The sequence below is a fragment of the Miscanthus floridulus genome, chromosome 1 (genome assembly GCF_019320115.1).
Source record: "Miscanthus floridulus cultivar M001 chromosome 1, ASM1932011v1, whole genome shotgun sequence".
NCBI lineage: Eukaryota > Viridiplantae > Streptophyta > Magnoliopsida > Poales > Poaceae > Miscanthus > Miscanthus floridulus.
The window spans coordinates 156,858,984-156,874,703 of NC_089580.1; positions in this window are offsets into that span (position 1 = coordinate 156,858,984).

Consider the following 15,720-nt stretch of genomic DNA (forward strand, 5'->3'; position numbering starts at 1 on the left):
GGAACGCGGCGATGTTTTGTCGAGGTATCAGAGAATCGCCACTCCCCACTAGTCCTCATTGGAGCACCCACGCAAGGGTGTAGCTCTCCCTTGATCCACGCAAGGATCAAGTACTCTCTACGGGTTAATTCTTTAACACTCTGTTGTGGTGAATCACCCAAAACCGCTCACAACTTGAGTTGGGTCATCCACAAGCTCCACCGGATGATCATCAAGCTCCCAATCACCACCAAGCCATCTAGGTGATGGCGATCACCAAGAGTAACAAGCACGAACTCTCACTTGACCACGACAAGCCTAATGAGAAGGGTGGATGCACACTTTGCTACTCTTGCTTTCACTAATGAGGTCTCTCTCTTGGATTCTCAAAACTCAATCACCTCACTAGGACCTTGCTCTTCTTGGCACTCTCAAGGGTGTTTTTCAGCTATTGGAATGAGCAAAAGTGCCCCTCACATGAATGGAGGAAGCATTTATACACCCGTGTTCAAAACGAACCATTATGTGCCTCTATAGGGTGACCGAACGCTCTGGTCAAGTTGACCAGACGCTTTGGTCAGTTCTCCCCGCCATCGAGCAGTTAAGTAGTGACTGGACGCTAACCAACGTCCGGCCAGCACTGGCCGAACGTGTCCAATCACAAAAACTGCCCTTTGGAACCTTACTGATGTTGACTGGAACTAGCACCCAGCGTCCGGTCACTTTGCTTCTAAGTGTTCGGTCAGTAGCCAGAACCTTACCGGTGTCTGGTTAGCACTGACTGGACATGTTCAATCAGGATTCTCCCTCTCTAGGACCTTACTAGAGTTGACCAGATGCTAGCACCCAACATCTGGTCACATTTCACTCAGCGTTCAGTCACATCCAGATGACTTCACCTTGATCAAATGTACTGACTAGACTCTACGCCAGCGTTCGGTCACACCGAAACCAGCGTTCGGTCAACATTTGACCCTTCATTCACTTCCAACTCACAATCATATGTGAATGAAGTTTGCTCCAATTGATCTTAGGGCTACTTAGGAGCTACCTAGTGCTAGTTTTGATAAGTATGCACCACACCTAACCCACTAGACTCACCTAGGTCAAGCTACCCGTCCATACCCCCTTAATAGTATAGCCAAAGAAAAAAAGTCCTAACTACTCTAAGTGTCTCTTCAACACCAAACGACACTTAGAACTAGTCCATCATTAACCTTGTCGTCCATCCTTTGAAAACCAAAATGATTTCCATCGTAGGGGCATGACAACCATGATTGCCCAATCAATTGCCATTACCGTGACCTAACTTAATTGCCTCTACAAAACACATGTTAGTCACAGTAATCATGTATTGTCATTAATCTCCAAAACTCAACTAGGGGCCTAGATGCTTTCAATCTCCCCCTTTTTGGTGATTGATGATAATACAACCTCAAGTATGTAAAAGAGATGAGGTTTTCAACATGCTTGATTCATATAAGCTTTTGACAATAAGAACAAACGAGTTAGGCAAGCTTATATGACCTAAGCCAACATGGTGTACTCAACAAATATGAAATAAGCATGAGTACAAATAATAAAGCTCATTTGCATCAAAGTATAATGCGGAAGCAAAGCAAATGAGCACAACCAAGTGATATGACATATAAATAATTCAAGTAGAGAGCACACATGTCACATATCACATTGATATCACAATTACGATCATACTTATATAGTTTAATGCATAAAAGTAAACATGAATGTGCATAAAAGTAAACATGAATGCATAAAAATGTATCACGCATAAAAAGCCAAATATAATATATAAGCTCCCCCTAAATATATCGCTCCCCCTATGTCTAACATACTCGATCCCTCTCCCCCTTTGGCGTCAAACACCAAAACCTAAGGGTCGGTTGGTGGGGCTACAACGGACGAGTCAAGCACTGAGGTGCGGTGAGCGATCTAAAACTATGTGCCATCATCATCTGATCCTGAGGTCTGAGCTATGTGACCCTCTATCACTGAAAGTGACGCTGAAGCGATCTGGGTCAGATCTGGTACTAGGGCGGCCTAAGACTCTGTAGGTATGACTATAGCAGGCGGCTCTGATGATGCAACTGAGGAAGGGAGTGTCTCTGTAGTCCTAGTAATAGGAGCAACTATGGAAGGACCAGAGACATGTAGATATGGCAGAGTAGGCTGCCCTATCAACTCATTGAATGTCACACCAAGGCTCCTAGATACTGAGGTGTCTAGCACAAGTAGCGAGGAAGTTTAAGTTAGTGTGAAGCCCATCTGAAGAGGTGTGAACTGTGGGGGTGGCACTAGCGAGGCAAACCACTGGGACACCTGCTCTATAGGCGAAGGAAACTGTGCTGCTGGTTGTCCCAGACTCTGAAGCCCACTGGGCTAGAAAGCTAGAGTCTGTGAAGTGGTGGCAGGCTGACTGATCTAGGGTAAAGGCTATGGTAGTGGAGTCCCAATAGTAGTAACTACATGCTGCATGAATCCAAGTAACTGCTGTTGCATGGCCTGCTGCTGCTGTATAGCCTACTATTGTTGCTGGAACTCATCCTATCTAGCCTGAACCTATGATAGAGCAGCAGCTGTCTCTTGGGCCTAGTGAGCCTGATCCTGCCTCATCTACTCAAGGATAGCAAGTAGAGCGGGGTCTATCTGTGGTGTAGGTGGAGCTGAACTAGAGCTACTAGCCTCATGATTATGTCATCGTGGAGGCATCTGAGGAATGTCCTGGTAGTCATCATCAGTACTATCACTGGGGTCGCTCTTGACCATCCCCTCCTGCTGAGCATCAAGCTCCTCCTCCTCTGTAGCTGCTATACCCCTGATGGTCTCATTCTACTGGGTTGTAGTCTCAGGCACCTCTAGACGACGGCGTGGCTAGCTAGGTGCCCTCGGTGTACTATGGCAGAGCAGTTGAGTCATGTTGTATGCAGGAAACTCTGTAGTAGAACTACTATACTCTACCAGCATCTTAGGTGGCCTCATAGTAACTACCCTATGAATCAGAAAAGTAGTCTAGTGGGCATAGGGCAACTGTCGGTGACCTCTGAACCCCTCTGCAATAGTATCCTCCATCTCTGATAGTAGGAGATCCCAAATATCAAATACAGTCTGTTGTATCAGAGAGTTTAGTAGCCATAACTGTATGCAAGTCAAGCCCTCGTGATATCCCATCCTGGGAAGCAGGGTCCTCCTCATGATAGCATAAAGCACTCTAGCTATAGGAGTGAGGTCACTGGGTGTCCTACTTGACCCTTCACTAAATGGCTCTATGAAGCAATGGCGAACCAAGTCTGTAGGAGGCACCATACTGCCATGAGGGCGTCTAGGAGGTGCTATTTGTCCATAGCAAACCTCATGTAGCTAGATAGGTAGCTCCTGAAGCATGAGTATCTCCCTGACCCTAAATCTTATCAGCCTGTAATCTCTACCTCTGAATGCAAAATGTATAAATCTATGCTGTGGGTCAATCCAAAGTGTAGCATAGAACTCACGGACCCAAGATGGAACATATAAGCATGTCCATCCGATTAAGTCTGTTAGCCCTAGCAAGTAAGATAGGTAGGGGCAAATATGCTCTCTAGCTGCTGCTATAATGGACTCAATGTTGCACACCCTCTATGATCTAAAGGTAGCCCCATTGTTAAGATATGCATGATAAAAATCCTCCTGCAGTGGTGTGTAGAAGCCCTTTGATGCATGCTCATCCTGCCTCAGCGGAAACCACTCCTTGAACTGAACAAACCTGAGCTGTTGCACCTGCTTGGCCATGACGGTCCTCAAATCTAGATGAGTCACTAGAGGTAGACCCTATGGTCTAGGAGGCAAATGAGAACCCCTCCATTGTGTCTTTGCCCTCGGTGTCACCTAGGTACAAGTACAACCAGAGCGGCATAACTGTGGCTGAGGTGCCTGCTCTATCTCCTCTGACTACACTCCCTCCTGAGTCTAGTCTATCTCCTATGCTTGCTGCTGTGACTCCCCCTGAGGCTAACTCTCATCAATAGTGCCACATCGTCCTCCAACCATGGCTATCCTAGCTAGACCACCATGATGATGCTCAATCTCCTAGACAGTGGCCCTCTGAGCTGCTGATAGCTGATCTGTAATCTAGACTCCACTCCTAGCACCTCCTGCCTTGACACGCTCTGCAGCGGCTACAACTGTGGCTGCTCTCGCTGTATCTGCATCTGCATACTTCTACTTCTTTGACGTGAGCTTCTTTGTCGCCTTGCCTTTTGCCTCAGAAGGTAGGTGAGGCAGGGGCCTTAGATCCTCATCACCAGGACCACCTCTGACATTCTTGACACAAGCCATCTGATGGAGCTAAAAAGAACAACTACACTGACAAGAATCAACTGTCAACTATCACTTCCGAGGCTTGGCTTCGATCTATACTCCATGAGCTTGGCCCCGAGTTAATTGACAACTACTAATGTGACCTTAGAAACACTGACTCGCTGCATGTTAGAATAGATCAGATATATGAATAATTACAATATATCTAAAGATACGAAACCCTAAGAAGCAAGCAATAGGTACGGAATTAAAAATGAGGGCTTGCTACCTGACGAACCGGTGAACCAAAGAATAAGGAATAGATCACAAAGAACAACTGGGTCGGCACTGGGAAGCTAGGGTAAGGGTTGGTGAAGTGCGGTGAGGAATCGGCCATGGAGAGGTAATGTGGGCACTAGCGCGTGAAGCAATGCGGCAGGGGAGGCACTAGCGTCAGCTAGGGCATGGGCACGGTGGTGGCACTGGAGCACAATGCAGGCGAGCTACGATGCGGACACGGGCATGCATGGTGTGGGCACGGTGGTGCAGCATGGTGGCACATGGGCGGTGCTGGTGTAGGAAGACGGTGCTAGCATAGGAAGGCGACGCTGGCGTGGGAAGGAGCGACGCTGGCGGATTAGATGGCTAGGGCATGAACACGAGCAATGGCGAGCTCGAGGCAAGGCGGCAATGTCAGTGTGGGTAGAATAGGTCAAAGGCGCGACGCCGGTTGGATTATATGGGTCCCCATGATGGAATAGAAAAGGAAAAAGATAAGAGTTTGAATCCTGCATGATTTCTATTGACTGGATGCTCCGGTGGCAACAACCAGACACTGCCATCCAGAGTCCGGTCGACTCTAGAGAGGTCCAAAACCCTTGGAGACACGATCAGACATGTCCGATCACCACTTACCGGACGCTGCTAGAGTCCAGTCGATCCTGACTTTGTCTTCTTCGCTTGATAGGACGCAGGATCACCTTCTGACCGAACATAGGGAGAACACTGTTCCAGCGTTTGGTCACTCCTCGCAGCGTGGTTCACCTCCTGTGAACTGACCGGACACAGGGTAGCAGAGTTTGGTCCAACGTCTGGTCACTCTTTTTCAGCAAATCTTCAAAGTTCCTTCGTGCTGCCTGTTCCCAATGAAGTCCCAACTTCAATAAGACCCAAATAAATACCAATTGGGACTCATGTGAGTGACCTCTCTTAAACCCTCAAAATTTTCAAAATATTTTGCCTTAGGCTATAATTCTTTTTAAGAAAATAGGCAATAAAAAGAGTGATTTAAGAGAAACGACAAAAACAACATTCATGCATATGCAATGCAATACTTGAAGGTAATTCTAATTGCTTGTCAAGTTTGATCCAAGGTTAAGCTTCTTCACACGCTTAACGACGGTTATCCTAACCATGTTAGACAAGCCCTAAATGCATTACCACAAAATAAACATGTTATATATTACAATGCAATGCAAGGGACAACACAAGCTCATTTTCTAGTGAAGTTGCTAAAATCAAGCACATTGGGCTCATTCCTCAACCGACAAAATGTTGCCTCATCTAGCGGTTTAGTGAAGATATCCGCCAATTGATCCTCGGTCCTTACACCTTCTAATAAAATATCATTTTTAGCAATATGATCCCTAAGAAAGTGATGGCAGATATCTATATGTTTGGTGTGAGAGTGTTGAACCAAATTATTTGCAAGTTTTATCGCACTTTCATTATCGCACAAAAGAGGTACTTTTTCTAGAACTACACCGTAGTCTAGCAAAGTTTGTTTCATGTAAAGTATTTGTGCACAACAAGCACCCACGGCAATGTATTCTGCTTCGGTGGTGGACAAAATTACACTATTTTATTTCTTTAAGGACCAAGACATAAGTGGTCTACCAAGTAAATGGCACTCTTCGAATGTGCTTTTTCTATCAACTTTGCAACCGGCATAATCCAAATCGGAATAGCCAACTAATTCAAATATAGATTCTTTGGGATACCAAAGGCCAATGCTTGGTGTGTGCTTAAGATATCTAAGGATTCTTTTAACGGCAATCAAATGAGTTTCCTTAGGATTAGCTTGAAATCTAGCACACATACACACACTAAACATGATGTCGGGCTTAGATACGGTTAAATATAATAAGCTACCAATCATAGAGCGGTAGAGAGTTTTATCAACCATGTTACCTCCCTCATCTAGGTTGAGATGTCCATTTGTTGGCATTAGTGTCTTGATTGGCTTACATTCATCCATTTTGAATCTCTTGAGAAGATCATTAGTATATTTCTCTTGAGAGATGAAAATCCCTTCTCTCATTTGCTTGACTTGAAAATCAAGAAAGAATGTAAGCTCTCCAATCATTGACATCTCGAACTCCTTCGACATCAATTCACCAAACTCTTTGCAAGAATCTTCATTTGATGATCCAAAAATGATATCATCAACATACACTTGACAAATGAAGATATGTCCATCAAGCTTCTTGGTGAATAGTGTGGTGTTGATCTTCCCAATGGTGAAGTCCTTCTCAATGAGGAAGTACTGAAGGCGCTCATACCAAGCTCTTGGGGCTTGCTTAAGCCTATATAACGCCTTGGACAACCTATAAACATGATTAGGATATCTAGGGTCTTTAAACCTAGGAGGTTGATCAACATAAACTAGTTCATTAATAAAGCCATTTAAAAATATACTTTTCATATCCATTTGATATAGTTTCATGTCATGATGTGATGCATATGCAAGGAGGATACGAATGGCTTCTAGTCTTGCAACCGGTGCAAAGTTCTCTCTAAAATCCAAACCTTCAACTTGATAGAACTCCTTTGCAACTAGTCTTGCCTTGTTCCTCACAACAATGCCTTGATCATCTTGCTTGTTGTGGAACACCCACTTTATTCCAATGACTCTTGCACCTTATGGTCGCTCTTCAAGAGTCTAAACTTCATTGCGGGTGAAGTTGTTCAACTCTTCATGCATGACATTTATCCAATCTGGATCTTGAAGAGCTTCTTCTACCTTAGTAGGCTCAAAACAAGAGACAAAGGAGTGATGTTCAATAAACAAAGCAAGCTTTTAAGAGCGAGTCATTACTCTCTTTGATGGACTCCCTATGATGAGATCTTATGGATGAGCTTGTAGTAGAGGTTAATTTCTTCTATCAACCACTTGAGGGGAGGTTGTGGAGCATCAACATCTTGTGCTTGTACCACTATTTGTTCATGAGAGACATAAGTGTCTTCATTTTCTACTCTCCCATCTTTATCACCATCTTATGGCACATTTGATGAAGAAGGTGGATTGATCACTTGTACATCATCTTTATCATCATTAGGCTTGATGTCTCCAATCAAAATATTCTTCATGGCCTCTCTCAATGGTTCATCACCTACATCATCAAGATTCTCATGTGCTCCTTGGGAGCCGTTAGATTCATTAAATTCCACATCATATATTTCTTTAACCAAGCCGGTGGTATGATTAAATACTCGATATGCTTTGGACTTTGATGAGTAACCAACAAGAAAACCAATATCACAACATCTTTGAAACTTTCCTAGGTGTTGCCACTTCTTATAGATGTAGCATTTGCAACCAAACACCCTAAAGAAGAAGATGTCCGGCTTCTTAACATTGAGCAACTCATAAGGTGTCTTGCCAAGAAACTTTTGAAGGAATAGGCGGTTGGATGCATAGCATGCGGTGTTGATAGCTTCGGCCCATAGAGCTTCGGGAGTATTGTACTCATCAAGCATTATTCTTGCTAGTGTGATCAATATCCGATTCTTTCTCTCAACTACACCATTTTGTTGAGGAGTATATGTTGCAAAGACCTCATGCTTGATCCCAACTTTATCATAATAGGCTTCAATATTTGTGTTATCAAATTCTTTCCCATTGTCGCTTCTAATCTTCTTGAGCTCCACTTTAAACTCATTTTGTGCTTTCTTGGCAAACTTCTTGAAGCATGATGCAACTTCAGATTTGTCATGAAGGAAGAATACCCATGTATATCTAGAGTAGTCATCAACAATCACAAGACAATAAAGATTTTCTCCCAAACTCTTGTATGTTGTTGGTCCAAATAAGTCCATGTGCAGGAGCTCTAGAACTTTTGTGGTTGACATGAAAGCTTTTGTAGGATGAGTGTTTGCAACTTGTTTGCTGGCTTGACATGTAGTACAAAGCTTGTCCTTCTCAAACTTCACATCCTTCAACCCTCTTACCAAATTATTCTTCATTAACTTCTTAAGTGAGCTCATCCCAACATGAGCAAGTCTTATATGCCATAGCCACCCAAATGTTGTTTTGGTGAATAGGCAAGTCTTCAAATTAGCATCTTTGGAGATGAAGTCCACTAGATATAGGTTGTTGTATCTGAATCCCTTGAATATCACTTGATCATCATCTTTCTTGGATACAACCACTTCCTTCTCGGTAAGTAGGCATTGAAAGCCAAGATCACACATTTGTCCAATGGATAGCAAGTTGAAGCTCAATGAAGCAACATATAGCACATTTGAGATTGAATGATCATTTGATATTATCACTTTGCCCAATCCTTAAACCTTGCCCTTTGAATTATCTCCAAATGTGATTCTTTCTTGTCCATCTACTTCTTCATCTAGTGAGGTAAATATACGAGGATCACCGGTCATATGTTGTGTGCAACTACTATCAATAACCCAATGACTTCCACCGGTCTTGTAGTTCACCTACACACAAGAGATCAAGCTTTAGAAACCCAAACTTGTTGAGGGCCCTTCACCTTCTCAACAAGTGACTTTGCTACCTAAATTTTCTTAGGCCTATTCTTGTTGGGAGGTCCTAAGAACATGACTTTCATCTTTCCACTAGAATCATTTCTAAGCATGTAATGAGCATTGAAAGCAAAAGGTCTAGCATGCTTGGGCAAGGGTTGTGGTGGTGGAGTTTGGCACTCATGGGCAAAGTGGCCTTCTTGTACATACTCAAAACACTTTTTTGGCTTTGGCTTTTGTTGTTGTTGTTGAGATTAAGCCTTCTTCTCTTTATTTGCCATGTACACAATGCCACTTCTATCCATCTTCATGATGGTGTTCATTAGTAGTTCACTTTGAAGATGTTTGCCTCTTGTGAACTTGATCAATCCAATCTTGAGATGCTCTTTCTCCAACTTGAGCTTCTTGTTCTCTTCCTTGAGTGAATCATTATTTTTCTCTTCCTTGAGTTTCTTGTTCTCTTCTTTTAGCTTTTCATTCTCAAGAATCAAATCACCATCATGATCAAGAGTTTCTAGCACAATAGTGTTGTGGGTTTTGATCTCTTCAAGATCTTTCTTGAGCTTTTCATTGTCATTCTTGAGCTTGACAAACTCATCATAATTATCGGTCTCAACCACTTGCTTGCCCTTGCTACTAGAACTTTGCTCAAAGCTCTCAATGATCAAATCATCACATGATGTAGCTATATCAATCTTAATAACATTGTTAGTAGCATCATATGGCTCATTGGATAAAAATTCTTGAGTAATAACAAGATTATCATGATTTATCTTGAGAGTTGTATATTCTTTTTGTAGCATATTGTGGCTAGTGATGAGCTCATTATGTATCCTCTCAAGTTTATCATGTTTTTCTTTAAGCTCTTTCTTAGAAGATTTGAGCTCCTTCAGTTTGGATGTCATAGCATCATTTGCTTCTCTAAGCTCAACACTAGCCTTTTTTGCTATATCACATTTAGCTAAAAGAGAATCATTCTTAGCTTCTAGCTTGTCATTTTTAGCTCTAGTCTTTCTAATGATCTTAGTATATTGATTTAGCAATTTAACAAGATCATCATATGAAGGTGTTTCATATTCATCATCATCACTATCACTATCACTGTCATCATCATTAGCATGATCATCACCACTACTATCATCATCATTTGATACATTTCATTCACCCTTAGCCATAAGGCATAGGTGTGTAGAGGATGATGGCAGTGGTGTCGATGAAGATGATGAAGAGTCAATCACAATTGCGGCCACCTTCTCATTATCACTATCATCATCGGATGAGCAACTAGATGAATCAATGTCCGTAAGCCAATCACCGATGATGTATGCCTTGCCATTCTTATTTTTCTTGTGGAAGTCCTTTTTCTTGTCATCCTTCTTCTTGTATGGCTTGTTTTTCTTCTTCTCATCTTCTTCTTCATTACTTGAGTCATCTTTCTTGCCCTTGTACTTATTCTTGTACTTGTCTTTCTTGGACTTTGTGCATTGGTGTGCTAGATGACCAAGTTCTCCACAATTATAGCAATCCATCTTAGAGATTGGCTTCCTTCTAGAGCTAGTGAAGAACTTCTTTTTCTTGCCATCAAACTTGATGTTACTCTTGTTGAGCTTCTTTAGCATCTTAGCGGTTCTTCTCACCATGAGAGCAAGACTTGCATCATCAACTTCATCATCACTTGAGCTCTCATACTTAATTCTTGCTTTGTCCTTCTCTTGGCTAGCCTTGAATGCTAAGTCTTTGTCTTTCTTCTTGGTAGAGGATGAGCCATCTTGTGGTGTGATGTGCATGTACATCTTATGAGCGTTAGTCTTTTCCAAGATTTGAGTTGGTGTAGCGGTGGAAAGATCTCCTTGATGAAGCACGATCACAATATGCCCATATTTGTCAATGGGGAGGACACTCAAGATCTTCCTTACAACATCGGATGGTTGTATTTGTGTAAGTTCGAGCCCATTGACTTCCTCTACAAGAACATTCAAGCATGAGTACATTTTATTAGCACTCTCTTTAGAAAACATCTCAAAAGAATTTAGCTTTTTCATAACGAGATGATAGCATTCCTCATGCTCGCTCTTAGTTCCCTCATGGAGCACACAAATGTTCGACCATAGTGCATGGGCGTCCTTGTGGTTCCTCACCCGATTAAACACATCTTTGCAAAGGCCTCTAAAGATGGTGTTTCGAGCCTTTGCATTCCATTTCTCATAGTTCACTTTATCACCTTGAAGGTGCGTGGGATCCCAAGGTTTTGGGAATCCTTGTGAGCCGGCTCTAAGTATTCCAACATCTAGAGCTTCTAAGCGTGCCTCCATGTGGATTTTCTAATAAGAAAAATCATCCCCCTCAAAGATAGGAGGAGGTCCATCCCCATGAGACATCTTTCTCTAGGCGGTTAAGCCTAAATACGTGAGCACGAGGCTTTGATACCAATTGAAAGGATCAAGATGCCTAAGGGGAGGGGTGAATTGGGCTAATTCTAAATTTCTTTGCAATAATTAAACCCTACGGTTAGCCCACTTCACCCCTTGTGCCTAGAAAATCTTTCTAATATTCTACCGCACAAAAAGTCTTGCAACCTAAGTTCCAATCCTACTTTAGCATGGCAATTCTATGAATGCAAAGACAATAATTGAATTGCTCAAAGTAAATGCTCAAAGTAAAGAGAGAAGGAGGAACACGGCACGGCGATGTTTTGCCGAGGTATCAGAGAGTCGCCACTCCCCACTAGTCCTCATTGGAGCACCCACGCAAGGGTGTAGCTCCCCCTTGATCCATGCAAGGATCAAGTGCTCTCTACGGGTTGATTCTTTGATACTCCATCACGGTGAATCACCCACAACCGCTCACAACTTGAGTTGGGTCATCCATAAGCTCCACTGGATGATCACCAAGCTCCCAATCACCACCAAGCCATTTAGGTGATGGCGATCACCAAGAGTAACAAGCACGAACTCTCACTTGACCACGATAAGCCTAATGAGAAGGGTGGATGCACACTTTGCTACTCTTGCTTTCACTAATGAGGTCTCTCTCTTGGATTCTCAAATCTCAATCACCTCATTAGGACCTTGCTCTTCTTGGCACTCTCAAGGATGTTTCTTAGCTGTTGGAATGAGCAAAAGTGCCCCCTCACATGAATGGAGGAAGTATTTATACACCCATATTCAAAATAAACCGTTATGTGCTTCTGTGGGGTGACCGAACGCTCCGGTCAAGTTGACCAGATGCTCCGATCAGTTCTTCCTACCACCGAGTAGTTAAGTAGTGATCGAACGCTGACCAGCGTCCGGTCAGCACTGACCGGACGTGTCTGGTCACAAAAACTACCCTCTATGACCTTATTGATGTTGATCGGACACTAGCACCCAACGTTCGGTCACTTTGCTTCTCAGCGTCCGGTAAGTAGCTAAAACCTGATCGGCGTCCGATCAGCATTGACTAGACATGTCCAATTAAGATTCTCCCTCTCTGGGACCTTACTAGAGTTGACCGAACATTGGCACCCAGTGTCTGGTCGCATTTCACTTAGCGTTTGGTCGCATCCAAACGACTTCACCTTGATCAAATGTACTGACCGGACTCTGCGCCAGCGTCTGGTCACACCAAAACCAGCGTCCGATCAATATTTGACCATCCATTCACTTCCAACTCGCAATCATATGTGAATAAAGTTTGCTCCAATTGATCTTAGGGCTACTTAGGAGCTACCTAGTGCTAGTTTTGACAAGTGTGCACCACACCTAACCCACTAGACTCACCTAGGTCAAGCTATCCGTCTATACTCCCCTTAATAGTATGGCCAAAGGAAAAAAGTCCTAACTACTCTAAGTGTCTCTTCAACACCAAATGACACTAAAAACTAGTCCATCCTTAACCTTGTCATCCATCCTTTGAAAACCAAAATGATTTCCATCGTAGGGGCATGACAACCATGATTGCCCAATCAATTGCCATTATCATGACCTAACTTAATTGCCTCTACAAAACACATGTTAGTCACAGTAATCACGTATTGCCATTAATTACCGAAACCCAACTAGGGACATAGATGCTTTCAAAGGGATAATTCCTCTATTGTCTTTATGGGTCATTTAAAGAACAAACTTTACCTAGTTGATTTCAACAAAAGTAAAGCTTATCTTAAGACTTGTTTAATAGCAAAATCTAGCATGGGGTGGCTCTGGCATCGCCGACTAGCCCATGTTAGGATGAGGAACTTGGCCAAACTTCAAAAGGATGAATACATCCTTGGGTTAACAAATGTTCACTTTGAGAAAGATAGGATATATAGCGCATGTCAAGCCAGAAAGCAAGTTGGCATACCTCACCCACCAAAGAGCATCATGACCACGACACAGCCATTGGAGCTCATACACATGGATCTCTTTAGACTGGTCGCCTACCTAAGTATCGGGGTAACAAATATGGTCTTGTTATTGTTGATGATTATTCCTGTTTCACTTGAATATTTTTCTTGTTTGATAAGTGTCAAGTTAGAGACAAGGTGAAGACCTTTGTTAGAAGAGTTCAAAAGGAGTTCAGTCTCCCCATCAAGAAAATGAGAAGCGACAATGGGACCAAATTCAAGAACATCCAAGTTGAGGAGTTTCTTGATGAAGAGGGCATCAAGCATGAGTTTTCAACTCTATACACCCCTCAATAAAATGGTGTAGTAGAGAGAAAGAACCATAAACTAATTGACATGGCAAGGATAATCCTAGATGAGTACAAGACACCAGACCTCTTTTGGTGTGAAGCCATCAACACCGCTTGTCATGCCATCAACCGCCTCTACCTACACAAGAAGTTGAAGAAAACTTTATATGAGCTTCTAACCGCTAATAAGCCTAAGGTATCTTACTTTAGAGTGTTTGGGTGCAAGTGTTTCATACTTAACAAGAAACCCAAAATCTCTAAGTTTTTACCTAAAGTTGATGAATGTTTTCTTCTTAGTTATGGATCAAATGAGCATGCCTATCGTGTTTTCAACAAAACCTCTGGGAGAGTTGAAATAGCGGTAGACGTGACATTTGATGAATCTAATGGCTCTTAAGTGGAGCAAGTTGATTCAAGTGTTATAGGAAAGGAGGATCCACCATGTGAAGCAATCAAGCAATTGGCTATTGGTGGTATTAGACCATAAGAAGATGACGTCATTGAAGTGGTGGTTCCTCAAGTTGCTACTGCACCAATTTCTGCTGACGTACCTGATGCTACACTATAGCAAACACCTGCTACAACTCTAGAGTGCGGTAGTGCCGCACCTACATAGTCAGCAATAGCTGATTTGACTCTAGCTTGTGGACAGAACCTACAACCTATATTCGAGCAAGAAGATAATGAAGATCCAGAAGATGGACAAGAGGCCATTGATCATCCAAGGCTAAGGCAAATAATACAATGGGATCATCCCATTGATAACATCCATGGGAGTCTTCGAAAAGGGGTAACAACTCATTCACATTTAGCAAACTTTTACCAATATTACTCGTTTATTTTCTCTTTGTAACCTCTTAAAGTTGAGCAAGCACTTGGTGATATGGATTAGGGTGATGGCCATGTAAGATGAGCACAACAATTTCAAAAAAATCAAGTGTGGACCTTGGTGGAGAGACCCAACACTAATATCATTGGCACCAAGTGGGTCTTCCACAACAAGCAAGATGAGAATGGAGTAGTGACAAGGAACAAGGCAAGGTTAGTTGCTCAAGGTTTTACTCAAGTAGAGGGTTTGGACTTTGAGGAAACATATGCACCGATGGCAAGACTTGAAGCAATCCAAATGCTTCTAGCCTATGCCGCTCATCACAATTTCAAGCTATATCAAATGGACGTGAAGAGTGCATTCCTCAATGGCCCCATTCAATAACTTGTCTATATTGAGCAACCATCGGGTTTTGAAGATCCCAAGTTCCCCAACCACGTCTACAAACTCCAAAAGGTGCTCTATGGGCTTAAACAAGCACCATGAGCATGGTATGAATGCCTTAAGAAATTCTTGCTTAAACAAGGCTTTGAAATAGGCAAAGCCGACTCTACCCTTTTCACTCACAAAGTTGATAAAGATATATTTGTATGCCAAATATATGTCGATGACATAATATTTGGTAGTACTAATCATACTTTTTGTGAGGAATTTAGTAGGATCATGATGAAGAGATTTGAGATGTCCATGATGGGTGAGTTGAAGTTCTTCCTCGGATTTCAAATCAAGCAAGTGAAGGATGGAACTTTTATTAGTAGGATCATGATGAAGAAATTTGAGATGTCCATGACAAAGTACACCCATGATATGCTCAAGAAGTTTGATATGGTAAATGCCAAGCCTATCAAAACTCCCATGCCAACCAATAGACATCTTGATCTCCACATTGAAGGAAAAGCTATGGATACCGAGGTATGTCGTTCTATGATCAGCTCTCTACTTTATTTGCTCGCATCCAGGCCCAATATTATGCTTAGTGTGTGCATGTGTGCTAGATTTCAAGCTAACCCAAAAGAGTGTCACTTGATGGCCATTAAGAGAATCTTGAGATATTTAGTACACACTCCTAACCTTGGTTTGTGGTATCCTAAGGGCTCTAAGTTTGATCTACTTGGGTATTCGAATTCTGATTATGCCGGTTGCAAAGTAGATCGAAAAATCACTTCAGGGACATGTCAATTCCTTGGATGATCCCTAGTGTA